Source organism: Lissotriton vulgaris, unplaced genomic scaffold (genome assembly GCF_964263255.1).
Source record: "Lissotriton vulgaris unplaced genomic scaffold, aLisVul1.2 SCAFFOLD_1348, whole genome shotgun sequence".
Classification (NCBI taxonomy): domain Eukaryota; kingdom Metazoa; phylum Chordata; class Amphibia; order Caudata; family Salamandridae; genus Lissotriton; species Lissotriton vulgaris.
In genome coordinates this window covers 182246-203421 of record NW_028242968.1, presented here as the reverse complement: position 1 = coordinate 203421, position 21176 = coordinate 182246, and the positions used below count along the sequence as shown (strand labels likewise).

Here is a 21176-nt window from a genome sequence, read left to right as displayed (position 1 = left end):
TTCCCTGTGTAACCTGTCTTTTTTTCAGGTTCTTGCCTTGGAGTCTGTGGTTGCGCTGGGACGCCCCGTCGCTGGGGCAGCTACGCGCGTTACAAATCCGGCAACTAAATAAATAAATAAATAAATACATTTTACTATACTATAAGGGGGGATCACAGAGACAGTCTATTCACTGGTGTTAATTACACTATGCAGTATCTGTGGACACCTGCACTTGCTCACTCATTCATTCATCTGCTTTCTCATCCATTCAGAGCCATTGATCCATGAACTCAGTAATTCACAAATAATTCATCCATCCATTTACTCTCCCATTAATCATTCCATGTATTCAACCTTTCATCCATCCATTCATTCACCAATGTTTTCACGTCTTCGTTTGTCAATCTTATCACTTAAGTGCTCATTCATGCATCCATCAGCGTACTCACTCATCCATCAATTAAGTTACCCATTGGCCAATTCACACATGTACCCACTCATCCATCAAAACACTTGACTTTATCGATTCCTTATCATTCTCAGTGCATCGCTGTTAGACCTGGCATTTCTTGGCGTGATTACCCCTGACTTTTTGACTCTACCTCCTCTATTTCAGGTGCTGTGCTAGATTTTGTTTTGCCAGCTTAACACATAACACATGCTTTGGACACTTTGCCACTGCTAAACAGTGTCAAAGTGCAAGTGTTCCCTGTATAAAGTTGAATTGTAATTGGTTGTCCATGATTAGTATGTTTGCTTTTCTAGTAAAGTACCTAGTAAAGTGTGTTCCAGGGCTGGTAATGCAAATGCTTCTAGTGGGCGTGCAGCACTAATTTTGCCACCCACACAAGTAGCCTTAAAAAAGGGAACACAGGCCTTCCATTTCAGTGCCTGTGCCCAGTTTGTTAAACTGCCATGTTGTTCTCACAAGTGCACTCGCTTGCCAGACCTTAACCTTCCCTTTCTATGCACATCCGACACCCCTATGGTAGGTCCAGGTTACCCCCTGGGCTGGGTGCAGTGCATGTGAAAGGTAGGACATGTACTAAGGTGTGTACCATGTCCTGACAGTGAAATAATCTCCAATTCATTTTTTAGTGTTGAAAGGCCATCTTGCCCATAGGATAGAATAGGAAGGCTGTGCAATATGTTTTCCAGCCTATCTTCCCAAAGGCTTAAGATGGAGAGGTGAAGTTTAGTGTGCTTGAACTCACAATGCAATAACACATCTTCTTATGAAGGTGGTTTTTGCATTGTGTGTTCAGAAGCCACTCTTTTAGCTCTAACAATTCTGTGTGTCTATGCCTGGTTGCGGTTTGACTGTCTGGATTTGAAAGCAATAGGATTTGGAGAATGTCTTGAGGAGGTGAAACAGCAACAGGCTGACCTGCATCTGGAGTGGAGGGGGGGGAGTAGCCCCTAGAGGTGAAGAGGCCTGGGTTGCGGCTATAAAACAATTGTCCCATCTCCTGCTGAGTAATTGAGAATCAAGACCCCCACTATTCCAAGGAAGGTGTCACTGGCAGGGAGACACCCAGAACTGGCCCACTGAACACAAATACTTCAAAGCCATTGAGGGCTATAACTATGAGAGCTGAAGCCCCTGAACTTTGGAGAATGGCTTGATCAAAATTGAACAAGACTGGAGCTACTTCGTGGTCAAGACGAACCTTTGCCAAGGAAGAAACAACTGAAGAGACTGAAGGAAAGTACTGACCCTTGCTGTGTGTTCTAGGGCTGGCCTGCAGTTTGCTGTTTTAACCAAGGAAAGGCTGAAGGGACTCTGCTGTGTGAAGTGTCCCCCTGCTTGAAAGGACTTTGCTGTGTTGTGTCCTTAAGTAACTTATCCCCAAGGGCCCAAAGTGAGCTGGCTCCCTGTTGCAGAAACTTAGGAACACAAAAGTTTCGAGGAGAGTCTCAGTGGCTTGTTGCAGCCTGAGACCCTCGTAAGCAGTGCCCTGTGATCAGGGGCACCTGGAGTCCAAGCGAGGATCCGCAATGCTGTGAGCGTGTGTATTTTGCAGCCTGAACCTTTTGTGAGCATCGTCCAGTTATCGTGTGCACCGGAATCCAAGTGAGTCTCATCGATGCTGTGTGCATTTGCTTTGTGCAGTATGAGACCTTCGTGAGGATTGCCTTGTTATCGTGCACACCCGGAATCCAAGTGAGTCTCATCGACGCTGTGTGCGTGTGCTGTGTGCTGCGTGAGACCTTTGTGAGGATTGCCTTGCTATCATGCACAACCGGAGTCCAAGTGAGTCTCAGCGACCCTGTGTGCGTGTGCTTGGTGCAGCCTGAGACTTTCATGAGGATTGCCTTGTTAACGTGCACCCGGAGTTAATGTGAGTCTACGACACGGTGTGTGTCTGTTCTTCATGCAGCCTGAGACCTTCGTGAGGAGTGCACGGTGATCGTGCAACTGAAGCTCAAGGGAGTCTCAGCGACACTGTGTGCATGTGCCCTGAGTCAGCCTGAGCTCTTCGTAGCAGTAGTGGCCCGGACCTGCAGCCCCGGAGGAGCTGAGCCGCCGGACTGAGCCCACTGTTACCAATTCACAAAGATTGCATCAGAGGCCCAAGTCGCTGGACTAGGGGAGGAGCGAGAGTTTGCACCCCCCAGGTAACGTGTGTCGACTCCTGGGGCGGGTTGTGGGCTCGGAGGGAGACGCTCTCGGCCTCTGTATCATTCCGGCAGCGCGAGCCTCTGCTTCGGCTCGCATCGCAGCCCGTATTGCCAAGGGAGTGGCAGTACCAGGGCCAGAGTGAGGAGCTGCACTTTTTGTCACCTCATACCCGTGTTGGGGGCAGCTGTTGACCGAGGCTGACTGCGAGTCAGAAGGAGTGGTGGAAAGACCGCCTAAGGCACCGTGATCGGTGCTGGAGTGTATTACGCATTATCTTATTTCTGCATAACGGAGTACCTGATTGTCGTATTACACATTGCATCATTTCTGCATAACAGTGTACCTGATTAGTGTATTACGCATAGCATTATTCCTGCATAACGAACTACCTGATTAGTGTATGACACATGGCATTATTTCTATATAACTAACTACCTAACTGTCGTATGACAGATTGCATTATTTCTGCATAACGAACTACCTGATTAGTGTATTACGTATTGCCTTATTTCGGCATAACGATGTACCTGGTGGTTGTATTATGCATTGCATTATTTTTACATTGCAAAGTGCCTGATTGTTGCTTAACGCATTGCATTATTTTTACATTGCAAAGTGCCTGATTGTTGCGTTACGCATTGCATTATTGTTACATTGCAAAAGTGCCTGATTTTAGCATTACGAACTGCATAACATGGTATTAGGAATAATTACAGTGCAATGTTTAAAAGTGCTCATTAATATCGCCAGAACCTACGCCCTAACCACCAGCCAGGAGAAATATTACACATACTCATATGTTTGATTCATAGCGTAAGGTCTTAGCGTATATCTTTTCATATAAAATGTATACTAATTTTTATAAAAATCGTGTGGAGTCTATTTGTGGTGTCATCATTGGGTTGCTGTGAGTGTGGTTGCAAATACTTTACACATTTGCCTTGAAGATAAGCCTGGCTGCTCGTGCCAAGCTACCAAGGGGGTAGCGGGGGCTATCGCAGAAGGTGACCTTCCTTTTCCTGACGTGGAAACGTGGGTCCCTATTTGGCCTAAGGTACCTACCTCAGCCAACCAGGGATCCCGGGACTAACAATCGCCCTGGAGGTAAGATCCTCTGAGGAAATTCTGATACCAGGGTTTTTTTTCTTTGTTACCCTTCTCCCCTTCCTAGCACCACAGGATGAAATGGGGGTTAGTCAGAAGCATTGATGAGTGAGCAGATGAATGAATGAGTGAAAAAGTGAGAGCCTTACCAGTTTGCTAACTTGTGAAATATAAACAGCTGAGTGTGAGTAAAATTTAAGCACACGTTGTAATTCAGATTTCATCATGAACACACATTACACCCGGAATCATCCTTTCCAGCGGCTGCCACAAAGGGGCCCGTGGTTGTTTGATTTTAGCGTTGAGAAAGATAACACACATTATAATTAAACAGACAGAGGTCATTCATACTCTCTGCTTCCGGTCTCGCTCAGGGGAGCTGGTTAACGATCTAATCACCTGAGCCTCTTACGGACTCTCCGGTTTAGTCGATCTAGAATGGGGGCAGAGCTTTTGCAGTTATTACTGCTCAATCTTGGAACAACTTACCATTGTCCCTTCTTATGACAGAATCTGAAGTTTTATTTCAACGCAATTTAAATACCTGGCTGTTTACCAACCCTCTCATTGCTCAGCGATACTTACAACTGCCAACCGTCCAAAGCAACGGGACACCCCCATTGGCGGTAGCTGCGTGCTATACATGTTTCAAAATAAATACTACAGCAAATGCAAAAGACGAAAACAAGGGCTTCAGTCGAGCGTGGATCTTTAACAATTTGTCAATGGAAAGTCAGTGATAAGTATAGTGCACATGTACAGGGAGCATATTGGGAATCTGACCCGATTGCCTAATATGTTTCATCGGTTTATGTACAACTGATTGTTTCTGAATTTAGTTGATGTCACATCCTCTCGCACAGGCACCATGAACTCTGTGATGTGTTGCATATATTTAAATATATAAAAATGTACTCACTCTGCTAACTTGCCGAGCTCCCTTCTCCTATATAAATATTAATAAAAAGGATAAAAAAATCAACCATCAGTGAGTAAATTAAAGGAACAAATTCCCCTAAGCACAGAGCGGCCTCCAATAAACTAATAAACTCGCAAGGATGAATCGTTTTGAATTGAACCAACATTTCTAGACACAATCATAGGTCTTCCTCCTAAAGTCAACATTGAATTAAAATCGAGGACTGTGTGACACTCAACACCTGGACCATATCTTGTCATCATTAGGGACAGTAGATAACCACACACGCAGAACCTGATCCGGTGGTCGGCCCTTCTCCTACATCGCTCCTAAAGCATGGAATGACCTGCGGTTACGCATCAAAGCCTCCTCCTTGCGTGTTGAGTTCTGAAAGAAGCTGAAGACCTGGCTCTTAAATTAACCCACATTGCCATTGGCGATCTTTAGTCCTGTTTAGTTTACACCTGATGTATAACGATACGAATAGCTTTCCAGAAAACACTACATAATTCTGCTGTTTTCAGTTCCTCTGCATTTATAGAATATGGCCACACCGATCAGCAGACTGTAGCTCTATTTCCAATCTGTGAGCTAATCCTCAGTTGTGCGCTTGCTACCATTTGCACCAACAGAGGTTTGCAGTGCAAGTACAAATTACACTGACGAGGGTTCTGTTTGGACGATTTTCACCAGCTCTAACCTGCCACAAATCGGCTGTGGAAAAGCTCAAATGTGTTATTTGCACAGCTCTGTACCGGTATAACTTGGAAACTGTGCAATGTGCTTTGCGTACCGTTTGCGAAACCGTTCCAGCTCCCTTATGGGGTTCCGCAATGGTCCGCCCCTCAGCCGCACTCTGTTTAACCTTAATGTCACCACTCTGGCAAAACTGGTGCGGTCATTCGGGTTTTGGGTGTTTTCCTATGCGGTCAACACCCAAATCATTGGTTCGATATCTGACATGTTGTCAGTTGTAGAGAAATTCAAACTCTGTGTGACAGGTATTAGCATCTGGATGAAGAAGAACTGTCTGAAATTTAATGGAGCAAAGATGGAGATTTTGTTTTTTGGGGCACTGCATTCGGTGTGGCCTGAAATTTGGTGGCCAGAATTGTGTGGTCCTTTACGTACACCAGTTGCCTCCATGAAAAACCTTGGGGTCATTTTTGATAATACCTTCACCTTAAACACCCAGGCCAATAGGAACATGAGCTTTTTCAATATTAAAATCCTGTTTTTTTTTTCCATCTCATACCAGTTGAACTCTGAATAGTAGGGTTATCACGTTAATTTAAACATTAATAAGCCAATGCTTAACAAACTGCAGGTCCTGGTATTGGATTTACTTAACATCTAAACTAAACAGTCATGGAGGCATGCGTTCCCTGCACTGGCTCCCAGTTAGGAAGTGTGCGACTTTTGAAGCACTCTGAATGGTCCATTTGACACTTCACCTTCAGGGACCAATACCCCTCATGGCAGTATTTCATTGGTACTCCCCTAAGAGACAGCTTAGATCTTCCCCTCTTACGAAGGTGAACATTCTGAGATTCTCTGAAGCCAGGCTGGGCAGTCTCCTTCTCTTTAGCATTGGCAAATGTGGAACACATTGCCTACACACATTGCAAGCTTAACCTTTTATGTGGCTCTCCAGAAGCAACTTAAAACAAGCTTTTCTCTCTTCCATTAATGTAGCACAATGGTCTTTCTCAGCATTATTCTTCACCGGTGGTAGTGTTTAGACGCCGGATGTCAGTCTGGGCTGAACTCCTCTGATAGCGGATGTGTGTCTGGGCTGAACTCCTCTGATAGCGGATGTCTGTCTGGGCTGAACTCCGCTGATAGCGGATGTCTGTCTGGGCTGAACTCCTCTGATAGCGGATGTCTGTCTGGGCTGAACTCCTCTGATAGCGGATGTCTGTCTGGGCTGAACTCCTCTGATAGCGGATGTCTGTCTGGGCTGAACTCCGCTGATAGCGGATGTCTGTCTGGGCTGAACTCCTCTGATAGCGGATGTCTGTCTGGGCTGAACTCCTCTGATAGCGGATGTCTGTCTGGGCTGAACTCCTCTGATAGCGGATGTCAGTCTGGGCTGAACTCCTCTGATAGCTGACATCTGCTGGATCGACAGAGAGTTTCCAGAGAGGAGATTCCTACCAACCTCCATGTTAGACCTGGCTTCCTTGGCGTAGCAGCTCCATAACTATTTGCCTTCAATCCTCCTTGTTTGCTGACTTTGTTTTTGTTGACTTTAGAACTCTGCACACTTTGCCAGTGCTAAAATGCTTGTGCATGCTCTTTCCTTAATACATGATAGAATTGGTTATACCCAATTGGCTTTTTTAGGTTACTTGTAAGTCCCTATTTAAATTGTACTACATGTACCAGGGCCTAAAAATGTAATGCTACTAGTGGGCCTGCAGGATTGATTGTACCACCCGCTTCAGTAGCCCTTTCAAAGTGTTGTGTGACGGAACCACACATGCAATTACCACACTTGCAGTTTCAACGTGGTCTTATCCACGCAAGTCTTAACCACGCATGTGCCTTTACAACGCATGCCTTTACAACAAAAAATGCGTTGTTAAGGCATGTATGACAAAGACATATGTGTGGTTAAAACTTACGACCCCTGCCATTCGCCCTGCGTGGTAAACACATATGCGCGGTTAAGTCAATTGTGCTTGCGTTGTTCAGCCACACATGGCTGAGCCCGCGTTGTTCCAGCCATACCCTTGTTGTATAGGGCTCTGATTTATATTGTCCCGGGAAATCTAGAAAGATTGAAGGCCACATGGCTCATGGACTTGAGATAACCGGGGGATTCGGACAGAAAGGATACATTTCTGTATCCACGAGAGGTTGCCATTCAAGCAGGCTCTACACTAGTGCAATCAAGAGATACACCACCTTTATTAGACTGATAATTCGCTGAAAAAGATTAATAAAACTGAGCCTGATCTGAGCATGACATGGTGTGGTCAGACAGAAGATCTTTTCCACTTATAATAGTCCTCTAGATTGAAGAATCTCTGCAACCAAATTCACAAAGGCTTAAACACAATACTAAAGGTGACGCTAATTCCAAATTCTAAATTTTCGGGACTGGTGATAGGAGGTTGCTACAGTATTAAAATCCTGAATATTCTGGCATTTTGGATTGTCTGTAAGGATCTTGTGCCTGACAATGGTAGTCGAATATGGATTGCCGTATGCTTGTGGAAAAATTTGTATATGAGGTTAGAGGCAACCCTAGGAAACACAAGAAAATCTTGGGACCCTGGATAAATACAGAGAAAATACTGGAAGAGAAAAAGAAAGTGATATCAAAGCATGTCAGTAATCAGGAAATTGCTAGAGATGAGTCTTCAACGCCCCTTGCCCCAAATGATTACTCAGTGGAAAAATTATTTGATATTCCGTATGGTTAACTCATGGTAGCAAAATGAGAGATGGTCCAGAATGACTCGTGTCATCCAAATCTTGTGATTTCTCTGAATGCTTTTGTTTGGAGAACCGATGCTTCTATTATAATTATTTCCTAATTGTGTAAAAAATCATGAATCCTGCCCCGTAAACTTAGTGGAGAAGAAAGTTGATTTCTCACCTTGAAAGAAAGAGTTTGTTGAATTCCACAGATGTTTCTATGTGGAAAGTGCCCTCTGTGACCCCGACCTCTGGATGGAAAGAAGAGGGCGCTCCTTTGATTGTTGTTCCAGGTGCCTCTGCAACGGGGAAATCTTCAGTATAGTCTGGTAGGGAAATCTGCTCCTCCCTGCCTAGAGAAAAGGTTTGGTTGGCAAACTTTGTTCAGGGCTGATTGGGCCTCATCCAAAGAAGTAAATATGTTCACAAACCTAGTTACTTCTTTTACAAAAGGATCTCTGAATAGGAAGCCACCAGCTGAAGGACTCAGTGGCAAGATCACAAATACTGGGATTGATACATAAAAATATGGATCTAGAGTGTTCATCTGAAACGGATAATTGACGTTGTTCAAGAAACAAATGACTCTTTGAGTCTAGCCTACTAGATTGTGTGACTATTTGCGGTAGTAGAGGGTTGACTGGCTGAGTGCTGTGCCTAACAGAGAGTTAAAATCTCCACTGATAATCCATGGGAGGGGGGCTCAGCGGGCCAGTTGCACCATCAGTTCTGACAGGAATTGCGACTGGTCTGTATTCAATAAGTGGACACTTCCTAGTAATATTGCTGTGCAATCTAGGATCCCTTCCATGAACATATAGTGCCCCTCCGCTACAGTTTCAACGCAGTTGAAGAGGACATAGGGTCTAATCCACACAAGTGCCCCTTCACATAGCCAGAGTAGGTTGCACAAGAGTATTGGTCATGTTGCGTCACTTTAATCTATAGTCTTTCTCCTTACTGGTGTGGGTTTCCTGTAGGAAAGCAATGTATACCCCTCTACATTTGAGGCGTGCATGTCCACTTTTTAAGTAGAGACCATATCGCGGACTTTACCCATTATTAGTGATATTCAAGTCAGACCTTGGCCCGAGGCCTGCAGAGAGGGGTTAGTGTCCCTGTGTTAGTCCGCACTATTAAACGATGAGCAGACTCTGTCATAAGAAATACTTCCCAAATACTTCCCAGGTCGGCAGAGCAATGTCTGACCATCCAAACAAGTTAACTGGGTTATAGGATCCATGACATGTAGTGCAGCAGGGCCCTGGTGGCTCGTTTGTGTGAGTGTGGCCAATAGAGTTGTCCCTACTTTGCTATATGCGGAGGCGCCGTAGGGCGTATCAGTAGGAGGTATTTGCTAGGGATGAGAAACAGAAGGCTGTGAGTGGCTGTGAGCCAGGAGGGCAGGGAGATATCGCACCACAGCAGGGGCTGTCTTTAACGCATGCAATCCGTGGAGGTTTCATTGGCCTTAAATTAAGTGTTGAGCAGGTTCATGTGCTGTTGATGTTTGGATCATGCAGGTAGCGCTCAATTGGAGTGGTCCTGATTCTTTGTCTGTAGAAGCTCTGTCTGAGTCATCGGAAGAGTGTTGGGCTTCCGGATTTTGAAGTTGGGATGTAGTGATCATTACTGATAGTCTTTTGTGGTGCAGCTGTGCTGGAGAGGATGCCCCAGACCCCAATCTGGCACACATGGCCCTGTGGCGTGTGCCGCACCTGCGGCGGGCAGACTCTGAACTGGAATGCGCAGGGCTTCCCCAGTCTCCAGTGTGGCGTGTTGATGTGGTCTATCCTTTAGATAGGCTGACACCCCACTGGCAATGGGTCAAGAAAGTACCTCTATGTCAGGGTAGATCCAGGATATACGGCTGGCTCACACCCCATCTTGAGTGGGCAAGGGCAGGAGCGGCAGCCTCCGCTGTCTCCCTGCTGGTCCAGTTTTCCATTCCTCACTTTTCTTCAGGGGACTCAGGAGACCCTCAGTGCCCTTTGCACTGAGATGCATCGAAAGGGGAATAGTGGGCTTGCCCAACCTCCATCTAGTTTGCCTCTAGGGAAATCTGCAGAATCCATAGCAACACCAGGGCCCCCATCGAGTTGAATGTCGGGCCCTAAGGCAGTCAATGCTCTGCGGATGGTGAAGTATTATAGACCCTGAGCCGGAGCTCAGTTACAGCACGTCAGCCATTTTGCGTCACTTAGCAATGCCCCTCTAGCTGGTATCCTTTTGTTGCTAGCTGTATAATATTAAAGAAGACATTTACAGCAGTAAAAGCAGTGTTATGGCCATAAACTGATTTTTTACTGGACAATTTGAACTCTTGGTGCCATAAAATCTACAGTGATTACTTGGGTGGGTCCGTTGTCGCTTAAATGGAGTTATTGTTGCAAAGAGGGATTTGTAGATTGTTTATAACTGGAAACACAGTAGCAGGTACTCGAGCCCAATGAATTGCCAAGTGTCTGTTTGCCACCACTTTCCAATTGACTTGTTTTGTTTACGAATTATAATTGTAGAAAGAGCTATTGAGTCCTAAAGACTTCTGAGAACACCCATCCCTGAGGTTGGCAGTGAACATAGAACTCAATGTTATTTGAAACTCCACCTCTTTGTGCTTAAACACAATAAGCAGTAAACATGTTTGACTTTGTGTTTCTGCCCAAGGGAGTTCCAGCTCCTTTTCTTCATTTCTAGCAGTTCCTCTTAGGTTGCAGCTGAGACAGCGCTTGCACTGGTACTTGTAACTCATTTTTATAACTAACAGGGATTTGGAGCCTGCCCACTACTAACCATTCGTTTGCTTTGCGTGACTCTTATTTGCTGGCTTCTGATTGGTCAGCGCATTACAGTTTAACTTTGTCTTCCTTCATTTTTCCCTTGTGTGGAGCATGGACCAAGTACTGATTGCTTCTTTGTGATTAGAGCAAAAAGAACTATTGATGGTCAGAATGCAGAACAATGTCATACATTCATCCCAGTACAGATATCTGGGCCTAAATCCATCATTGTTTGGCTCCCCATGCCATTCCAGTTAGAACCCAGCCGTTTGCAAATCAGTCTTGACCTTGTACCCAAGGGAAACAGTCCAGCCCGAACTGCCAGGCCAGGTCCTCCCTGGACTGGAATCAAGCATCCTAGGACCGGTTTCGGTGTTTCACCCCTCAATAGCCAGGATAACCAGACTCCAGTGGCATGGAGAGCACGGTACCCACATCTGGGCATACCCGTCCCACTCGGGGTGACAAATGGAAAAAGAACAATTGATGGAAAGAATACAGAACAATGTCATAAATTCACCCCAGTAAAGAGATCTGGGCCTAAATACATCGCTTTTTTGCTCCCTATGCCGTTCCAGTTTGAACCCTTTATCATTGCTTCCTTTTCCATTGCTCGCGCTGGGACACTCTGCTGAGTAGCCGTGCGCGCTATTAATAAATACAACATAACATAACCCAAGCATATGCAAATCAGTCTTGACCCTGCGCCCAATGGGACAGTCCAGCCCGAACTGCCAGGCCAGGTCCTCCTTGGACTGGAAACAAGCATCCTAGGCCCGTTTCGGGGTTTCACCCCTCATAAGTCGTCTGTCCATCATTTGTGTGTCTTTTTCTTTTTGATTAGAGTCCTTGTGCTGCTCTTGATTGAGGTAGTATTTTTTTCTTCTTGTCCATTGTGATTGCTTCTTATTTTTGCAATTAATATGTTTTATTGTCTACCCTGTACTAGTGAAAAGCTATTTTTGCCTCTATTAAGTGTTAATTATTTTACTGATGCCATCACAGATCTCAAAGAATGCACTTTTATGGTAATTATTCATGTCACAAGTTCGCAGGCAAAGCAGGAGGGTGAATTATGCAACGTAGTAGAAGAAAGAGATAACGTGCCCTATCACAACATGTAATAAACTTTGTTACATTTATAACATAACATAGTGCCACAGTACATACGTTAAATGAAAATTTCAACCGAAACACATAGCATAACAATGCTGTAGCCTCCTGTCTCTTCAAGCGCCTTGTCACACACTTGCCAAAGCATTAAACACCTCAGTTGATACAATAATGTTAATGTTTCATAACTGTGCATTATTTTCACCAGCTGCTCTTGATCCAAAGTCACTGCAGGAACACTATTCCAACTCTAGAAAAGGAATGCTGTCAGCAGAACTGCAATCTGTCAAGCTGTGCATTGTAAAGTAGTATCTAAGCATTCACGCTTGACCTTTATGGCTATGGCTAAAACGTGGCTGCCACAAAGTCATGCAAGAGGCTGATCTATCTAGCTCCTCACAAGCTTTCCTCCCCATTGCTAGTGGCCTACTACACAGGTACTGCATGTGTCCAATGCCAGCAATCCAGCTGTTCCTCTTCTTGTGTTGAGGTGTTTCCTTGTTTTAATTTCATAACTAAACATGAAGTATGATCTGCTTGACCAAGCATGCGAATATCTATCTCTGAGTAAAGTGATTGTGTTTTTTTCCAGCTGCAGAACACCGCAGCCTTTCTCCTAAACACCTTGGGTGCCGTCATATGCCGGAGGGTCGACCAGTAAATGTTCTTGGCTGCCAGAAACTGGTAAGTTTGAAAGTTAAATCAGTATGCTACTGAGAATAACTGTTAATATCAAGGGAAAGTGAGGATCATGTCAATCAATCAATCAATCATATCATTTGTAAAGCGCACTACTCACCCGTGAGGGTCTCAAGGCGCTGGGGTGGGGAATGCTGCTACTGCTCGAAGAGCCAGGTCTTGAGGAGTTTTCTGAAGGTCAGCAGGTCTTCTGTCTGCCGTATGTTAGTTTGTCGCGCTTCCTCCTAAGTCTTAAGTGTACACAACAAGGTGTGGCGCCCTGGAAAACACATTAATTAGTAGGGCTACAATTATCCCTATAAGGATTTACCTCATTAGGTCCAGGGATTATCTTTATCTAATGCTCACCCACCGAGGAGGCGTCCTTCAGCATCGAGTTGTACTCCACATTGGGTGGGCTTTGAAGTATCTAAGTGCTGTTTAATTTCTAGGCTTGTAAACCAGTGTCTGATCTGAAGATATTGCAGTCTTTCGTTCTCTAGTACATTATATTCAATTTAAGCTGGTCAAATGGGATTATTCTTGCCCGAGACCTATATTTCTTTAGGATCCAGGTGTAAACCTGCTATCTGCTGGTGGATAAAGCACCCGCTCTTTTCTCAAGTTCTTCTCAACTTGACCATGTACTTGAGCTGTGCTGCCTGGAAGCAGGCCTTGAAAAAGCATAAACATTTTACTGGAACTGCAGGTCCTGTAACTTGAATAATCTACTTGACCTAACTGTAATGTACTCGACCGTAAACTGGTCTCAAATTGTGTGATTCTAGGCAAATATGTTATTTTACAAAGTGGCCTTTTTCATCAAGAGCACTGTCAAATATGCAAGTTCAGCATTTCTGCAGTGCAAAAAAACCTGCTTTACTTGCTTTAATAGACTCTCCATGTATAATAAGAATCTACTCAACATATAAAGTACACGTGCCTCCTGACTTGCAAGCATGTTTCTCAGTATATGTGCAAAAACTCACTTTTCATAAATATATTACTATGGAATGATGTGCTACTGCACTGTCATTTACAGACAAACACATTTTCTATTGAAAGGGCCACAAACGGTAACACTAATATGCAGTTTTACTGCTAAAACTATATAGTATATAAACTATAATGTTTGGCAATTGGCTTTCAGTAAAAATTATAATCAATTGCGCATTGTGGTATTGGGTTCTCCAGGTCTACATATTCCGCAAAACCCCCTACACCATAAAACGAATGTTGGCACGGAAACTGGAAAATGCAAAAGACAAAAGTTTATTAAGACCCATGGGGTGGTGGTACATTCCTACAGCACCCTTCGGTAATGCAAGAAGTATCACACCGAACATTGGTGCGAGACATCTTTTTTACAGTTTTACAGCAATAAAAGAGTAGGCGGAACACATTTGCTCAGTTTTAGGTACATATATGGTAATTTTTAGAACACAGCCAACTCATGGGAGGAGTTACAACACCACTGGTCAGTTTGGAGGGACATTCCTAAGTGATGACTGTCCACTAGTACAGAGGGTTTAACTGCGCATGCGCGTGCTTGACCAATACTAAAAATAGCCTGTTGCTGGGCAAATTCGAGTGGTCAATGATACAGAGAAAGGACAAAGGGTATGCTGGCCACGAGGCGACGCATTCATATAAAATGGCCGCCAGTGTGTTCAAAATGGCTTCCGAACACCATAGTCAAGTTAAGGGGAATGCGTGTAGCAAAGCTTAACGCTAACCCGATCACAGTCAAATTACGACAGCCGACCCTTTTAGCGTTCAGCTGAAGCTACCTCATAGTGGACATAATCAGAGTATTCATCCTCAATATCAATGGACATAATTTTCGCTACTTCTCTATGAATCATCTGTTCATTCTTGATAATAGCTCGTCTGGATGGGATACAAGCAGAAAGGCACATGGAACATAACATAGGGCCACATTGAATTCAAAGACATAGGAAAAATAATATCCCAATTATTACACACAAGATTGTCAACAACTTCCAACCCCAAGTACTAAGTAACGTCAAAAACCACCCCGAAAGTGTCCAAGTACCATTATCAGGATGTATCTCAGCCGCTATCTTGTGTAACTTAGATATTGCATCATATACAGAAGGTGAATTATGGGGGCGTCGCTTGGACGCCGATCGGGATGGCGGCGTGAGCTCGCAGCTCCGCGCGGAATCCCGCTAATTCTCCTGTTTTCTGCACCCTGGGCGACCCGAGGTCGACGCTCCTGCCCTCTGAAGTGTGAGGGGACAGCTGGGCACAGACGGGGAGTCGCTGGGGGACTGCTAGCCCCGAGGAGATCGAACTGGGTGACGGCCGAGGTGTTGCCGAGAGTGAGAAGAAAATGGCGGCGAGGAGGTCGGGAGGCCCCAGACTTCAGCTTTGGGCCGAGTTGTCGCCGGCTGGCAGGAGGTCCTGCACCCGATAGATCGGGACACCAGGGCCGGCGGTGTTGGATCCGGCGATCGGGGGATAGTGATTCACCCCGCTCAGACCTTGGGGACCCTCGCTGGCCGCCATCTCTACATCCTTCCTTCCCCCCTCGGGCTTCCGAAGGGATCGGCTGAACAGTGCTCGCCAAGCTGATCATTGATCCTGAGGGCATCGGAGGTGGCATTCGACCCTGCTCGGTGCCGGGGAGTTGGCACTGAACTACGAGTGCAGAGGCTGGACGGGCTCTTGGGCCTGTGGCGCAGTACCCTGGAATGGCGGCGGCGGGAGGGCTGGTGGCTGAGGAGCGCCCTGAGGGGGACCCAGCGACATCGACTCGGATGGGCGAGACTCCCTCGCCGGAGTTGGACCAGGAGCAGCGGCTGAACCGACGTCTGGACGCCATACTCGATGCGATCACCTCGACCAAGGAGGCGCTGCACCAAGACATTGCCCAAGTGGCCACGGGACTGGGGCTATTGCGAGCGGACCACGCGAAGCTGGCGGATAGGGTCAAGGACCATGATCAGCTGTTACTGGACCTGAAGCCATCGGTGGTGACCGCGGAACACAAGATCACGGACATATTGGCCCGGTTGGACTCGCTGGAACGACGGGCGGAGGATGCCGAAGGCCGCAATAGACGGAACAACGTGCGGGTCGTAGGCCTGCCGGAACGAATTGAGGGGGAGGATGCGGTGGCCTACATGGAGACCTGGTTCCGCACAGTGGTGGCGCCGGAGGGGCTTACTCCTTTCTTCACTCTGGAGCGAGCCCACCGGGTGCCTGCTCGCCCGCCAGGGATTGGCCGCCCCCCCGACCGATGGTGGTGCGGCTCCTCCACTATAAGGACCGGGATCTCCTCATCCAGCGGGCTAGGATGTCGGGCCCGTATGAGGTGGAAAACAGTAAGGTCACGATTTTCCCGGACTACACTCAGGCGGTCCAGGAGAACAGGGCATCGTTCCTAGCGGTGAAGAAAGAGCTCCGGGAGGAAGGCATCCAATATTCCTTGCTCTACCCGGCCAAGCTGCGGATCATACTAGATGGCACTACGCACTTTTTTCAGACTCCGGTCGAGGTTTGGCAGTGGCTGGAGTCGTATAGAGCGGGGACGGACAGATCACATAAAAGCAGGCGAGAACAGCCTAAGCCACCCCGGATCAGACAATCGCAGCGCATCCGGTCCCGCAACAGGCGCCAGCGGGAGAAACAGGAGGCTCAAATGGCGGCGGAGAAGAGGGATGCACTCGCAGCGACGGCGGCCATCACGGGGTCGCAACAGAACAGCGAACTAGCAGAAACGGACTCGGGAGGGGAAGGCAGCAGAACGGGAGAAGACCTCTCAGAAGCTGAAAGCTCGAAGGGGCCGGTGGTGACCCCCCAGACGTCTGATGGAATATTTTGCGGCTGAGACTGTATTGGGACTTGATCGAGACTTAAGGGTAGGGTGGTATCCTGTTGATGATGAGTGGGTAGCCGGGAAGGGGGACTGAGCGCATAGTAGGGGATGAAGGCGCGGGGCGCGGGCTCCGCTAGCTGGGGTCGGCGGTAACTCACCCCCCTTGGGCCCTTAAGGCCTGCTGTGGTGGAGACCACAGGGTAGGAGAGTGGGAAGTTGGTTCAAGGTTTGGATGGGGGCTGCCTTTGGGTTCGTGGGCTCTGTCCTGGGGAGCGGGGTTTGGGGTGTTTTTCAGTTCAGGGTGTGTTCGGGGTGGGGGGGCAACTGCATTGGGGGGATTATGAACCCTTGTTATCTGGATCGGACTGTTCGATATTGGTATGGGGACATTACCTAACTTGAAATGCCTGACGTGGAATGTCCGGGGGCTGCGAACTATGGTTAAACGTCACAAAGTACACGCATACCTGGTGCGCAGGGGGGTTAAGATTGCTATGCTGCAGGAAACTCATCTGACCAAAAAAGAGTGCGCTGCATTGCAAAAAAGATGGCGGGCCAGGTGTTCGGCACCACTTACTCAGCGTATGCCAGGGGGGTGCTGATCTGGGTGAGGGCGGGGATACCATTTCAAGTTCTGAATCAAGTGGTGGACCCTGATGGTCGGTTCGTGGCAGTGGAGGGGAGGTTGTATGGAAGGGACGTGGTTCTCTGCTGTGTGTATGCGCCGAACACTGATCAGGCTCAGTACTTTGATGGCCTCTCTGGGTCCTTGGCTTCTTTCCTGGCGGGCCCGATAGTGTTAGGGGGGGACTTCAATTCGATCACGGATGTGACCCTGGATAGGTCCCATCCCCCCCTGGTGGACTCCCCGGTGTGCAGGTTGGCCATGCACAGGAAGGATTGGCAGGACAGATGGGGGTTGCAGGATGTTTGGCGGGAGCAGCACAGGGACACTAGGGATTATTCCTTTTACTCTGCTCTTCACGATCTGCATGTCAGGATAGATTCGGTGCTTTGTGGTGGGTCCCTAGCCCCATTGATTTCCCATACGGAGTACCTGGCTAGGACCATCTCGGATCATAACCCCCTATTGGTACACATTCAGTGGCAGAGGGAGCGCTCAGCGATACCAACATGGCGGCTCCGACCGGAGACGCTGGAGGACTCAGTATTCAGCGACGCGGTCCAGCAAGGCATCGACCGCTATTTTGGCGAGAATGAGGGCACGGCTACGAGTAGGTCCACTGAATGGGATGCAATGAAAGTGGTGGTGAGAGGGGTGTGTCTGGGTAGGTTTTCGAATGCACGTACGACTGTGTTGAATGCACTCATGAAAGCGGATGAAACTTTGAGGGGTTTGGAGCGCCGCAGGCCGGCCAGGCCGGACTTACAGACACAGTTATTGGAGGCGAAGGAAGCGGTCGCCACCGAGACAGAACGGTTGAGGTGTTACGACTACAGGCAGTACGTCATCAGAGCGCATGCAGAACGGGATAAGGTGGGCACCCTCTTGGCCAGACTTGCTAACCCGGAGCTTAGGGGCTGCCCGATCCTTAGTATTAGCAACGCACGGGGGGAGATGGTGTATTCCCAAGCAGCGGTGTTGGAGTGTTTTCGGGTGTACTATCAGGAATTATATCAGAGTCAGTTGGGAGTGGAGGTCCAGGAGATAGCAGAGTACCTAGGGGAGAGGCAGCTTCCGGTCCTAGACGAAGAGGACGCGAAGGAACTGGGTGGCCCGATCACGCTCTCTGAAATACGGGTGGCCATTAAACACATGGCTCGTAATAAAACGCCCGGGGTGGACGGGTTGCCAATTGAATTTTATCAACAGTATGTCGACAGCCTGGCCCCCAGGCTTCTGGTGGTGTACACGGAAGCTTATGAGGCAGGGGGACTGCCTGGGTCAATGCGTGAGGCCTTGATTGTACCGCTCCTAAAGCCTGGAAGGGACGCAACGGATGTGAGATCCTATCGCCCGCTATCCATGCTGACGGTGGACTACAAGATCCTGAGCCGAATCCTAGCCACCAGACTGGCCCCACACATGACGGGCCTGGTGCACAGGGATCAGGCTGGTTTTATACCCACGAGGAGCACGGCGCTGAATATTCGCCGCCTGGTGGGAATAATGGACGCCATCTTGGGTGGGGACGGGGCTCCAGCGGTCCTGTCTGTGGACATCGAGAAGGCCTTTGATAGCTTAGAGTGGACTTTCCTGGATGGAGTGTTAGAGAGGTTTGGCATGGGAGAGGGGTTCCGCCGGTGGACGAGGGTTTTGTATGCCTCGGCGACGGCGAGGGTGCGCTTGGGCGGTCTGGTGTCTGCGGCATACCCGGTGGGTAGGGGCACGCGTCAGGGGTGCTCCCTATCCCCCCTATTGTTTGCTCTGGCGATGGAGCCTTTGGCGGTCCATGCGAGGTCGGGTGACAGGTACGCGGGGATAGCCAGCGGCGGGCAGCAGCATTATATATCATTGTATGCGGATGACCTGCTCCTGTACCTCGACGACACGGCGCGGGCCCTGGAAGGAGCGATGGACCTGCTATCGGAGTTTGGCCGGCTATCGGGCCTTAAGGTCAATTGGGCGAAGACCTGCGTGTTTCCGCTGAGAGCGGGATCCCCCAACCCTGGTCGCGATCTGGGGGTGGTCTGGGAGCCGTCTTGCTTCACCTATTTGGGAGTCCGCATCTATCACGCGACTGCGGACCTATTGGAGGGCAACATTGGTCGGTGCGTCCGGGCACTGAGGGGCAGCATGTCCTTCTGGTCGACCCTTCCGCTGACGGTCCTGGGTAGGATCGCTCTTTTGAAAATGGTGGCGCTCCCCCGCTTCCTGTACTACTTCCGGACGTTGCCTATCTGGATTCCTCAAGGGATCTTTAGAGACCTGAGGACAATGATTATTGGTTTCCTATGTAGAGTGGCGCTGAGTTACTGCTGCTTCGCCCCAAGATTGAAGGAGGTATGGCTGTGCCCGACTTTGAGCTTTATTATTTGGCGGCGCAGTTACAGGTCCTCACGCAGAACGTGGCCAGGGTGTTTAGGGGCCCGGAGGAGGACCGAGATCGGGGGATACAACGCCATGTGCTGTCCTATATTGTCATGCAGCAGAGACTTGAGTTACGAGGCCTCACTATGGAGGAACGAACACTCCGGCTGTGCTGGCAGAGGAGCCTTAGGAGAGCGAAGGCGACGCAACCTTATGCACCGGAGATCCCGATCGGTATGCTGACGGCACTGCCACATGGGGGAGATTGGTCACCATTGCTAGATTGGGAAGAGGCGGGCCTACAGGTAGTGGGTGACCTGTACGTCGATGGGGCTCTGGTACCGTTTGATGTGCTTCGGGAACAGTTCGGGCTGCCTGACGGGGGGTTCCTCCTGCACGCGGCGGTGGTGGCGGCGATCCAGAAGCACTGGAAAGGGGGGCTCATGCAACCGACCACGACTATGGCGTGCCAGTATGTGGTAATGGCGGCGGGCACGTTCAAGGCTGTAACATGCCTCCATAACAGGATGCTGAACGAGGGACTGGAACCGCTCCAGGGGCTCAAGGCTAAATGGGAAGAGAGTGTGGGCCGGCCCATCCCAGATACGGTGTGGGGCCACATCTTGCGGCGCATGTGGAAAGGCACGAGAAATGCGCGCTTCCAGCAAGTGCATTTCTATGTGCTCCATAGGGCCTACTTAACCCCCGAAAAAATACAGCGGTACTTCCGGGTGCCGGACGCCCGGTGTCCGCGGTGTTCGTCTCCAGGAGCGGACATGGATCATTTGTTCTGGGGTGCTCGCACTTGGAGGCCTACTGGGTGGAGGTGGGGGACCTCCTAAACGATGTAACTGACAGGGAGGTGGATTTCGACATGGCAGCATGCTTGTTGCTCTGGTTCCCGCATACCAAACACACCAAGGTGACAAGCAAATTTATTGATCTGGGTCTGATACTGGCGCAAAGAGAAATATCGTTGCATTGGAAGTCCAGGGGTGGGCCGTCACTGCGTAGGTGGAAGAATGAATTGCTGCGGTGGTCTGAATGCGAGAGTGTGCTCCGGATGAAGCAGGCTGTTAAGATTGGAAATGAGAAGGCTTTGGATGCAGCGCGTGCGTGGGAGTTGGTGGTGCAGGCTTTGCGTGATTCTTTGGTGGAGGATGAGGACTGAGGGACTTAGGCCAGCGGACACTGCGGGGCGAACACAAACAGAATGGTAACTTACACTGTAGTGGACCCAACCAACGCGTAGGGACGAGGCAAACACCTTTAGCAGTTGCCAGGGTGGGGGGGTATGGGGGGGTAGTTTAGTGGGAGTTTTGGGTGGGCCGGATGCCAAGTAGCTGGTCGTCTGCTAGGGCGCCTTGAGATCAGTAGGACGGTGGGGTACTATGCGGATCGAGAGATGGCTGGGGGGAGCGGCCAGGCATGATAGGCTCTACAGCGCCCGGGGCAGGTCCCGACATGGACAGTACCACTGATTACACAACTGGAATGGCTGACGGAAGCAATGTTGAGGGTGGGGGGGTAAAAGCAGATACGTAAAACGACATATCAACCATGGTCCCTATGGGACGAGCACCGTGATGTTTTCCTACTGAGTGGAGTATTATGCCGCCCGGCCTCCGGGATGCGGGCTGAATGGGTGTGTACGATATACGTTTTACTATTGACCGGGGGGATGTCACGAGTGGACTGGTTGACTATTTGTATCC

The 21176-nt window shown here is 48.7% G+C and overlaps 1 protein-coding gene across 2 annotated transcripts in view; it reads left to right on the top strand.

The window, feature by feature from the left end:
- LOC147668770 (uncharacterized) overlaps positions 1 to 21176 on the top strand; it is a 117483-nt gene that overhangs the window by 19923 nt on the left and 76384 nt on the right. The window contains exon 2 of one of the 2 annotated variants that reach the window (XM_086948444.1): positions 12540 to 12631. The gene's annotated coding sequence lies outside the window, so the exon portion shown is untranslated. Of the gene's footprint in view, positions 1 to 12539; positions 12632 to 21176 lie in introns of those variants that run through there. The other variant, XM_086948445.1, reaches the window with a different exon arrangement.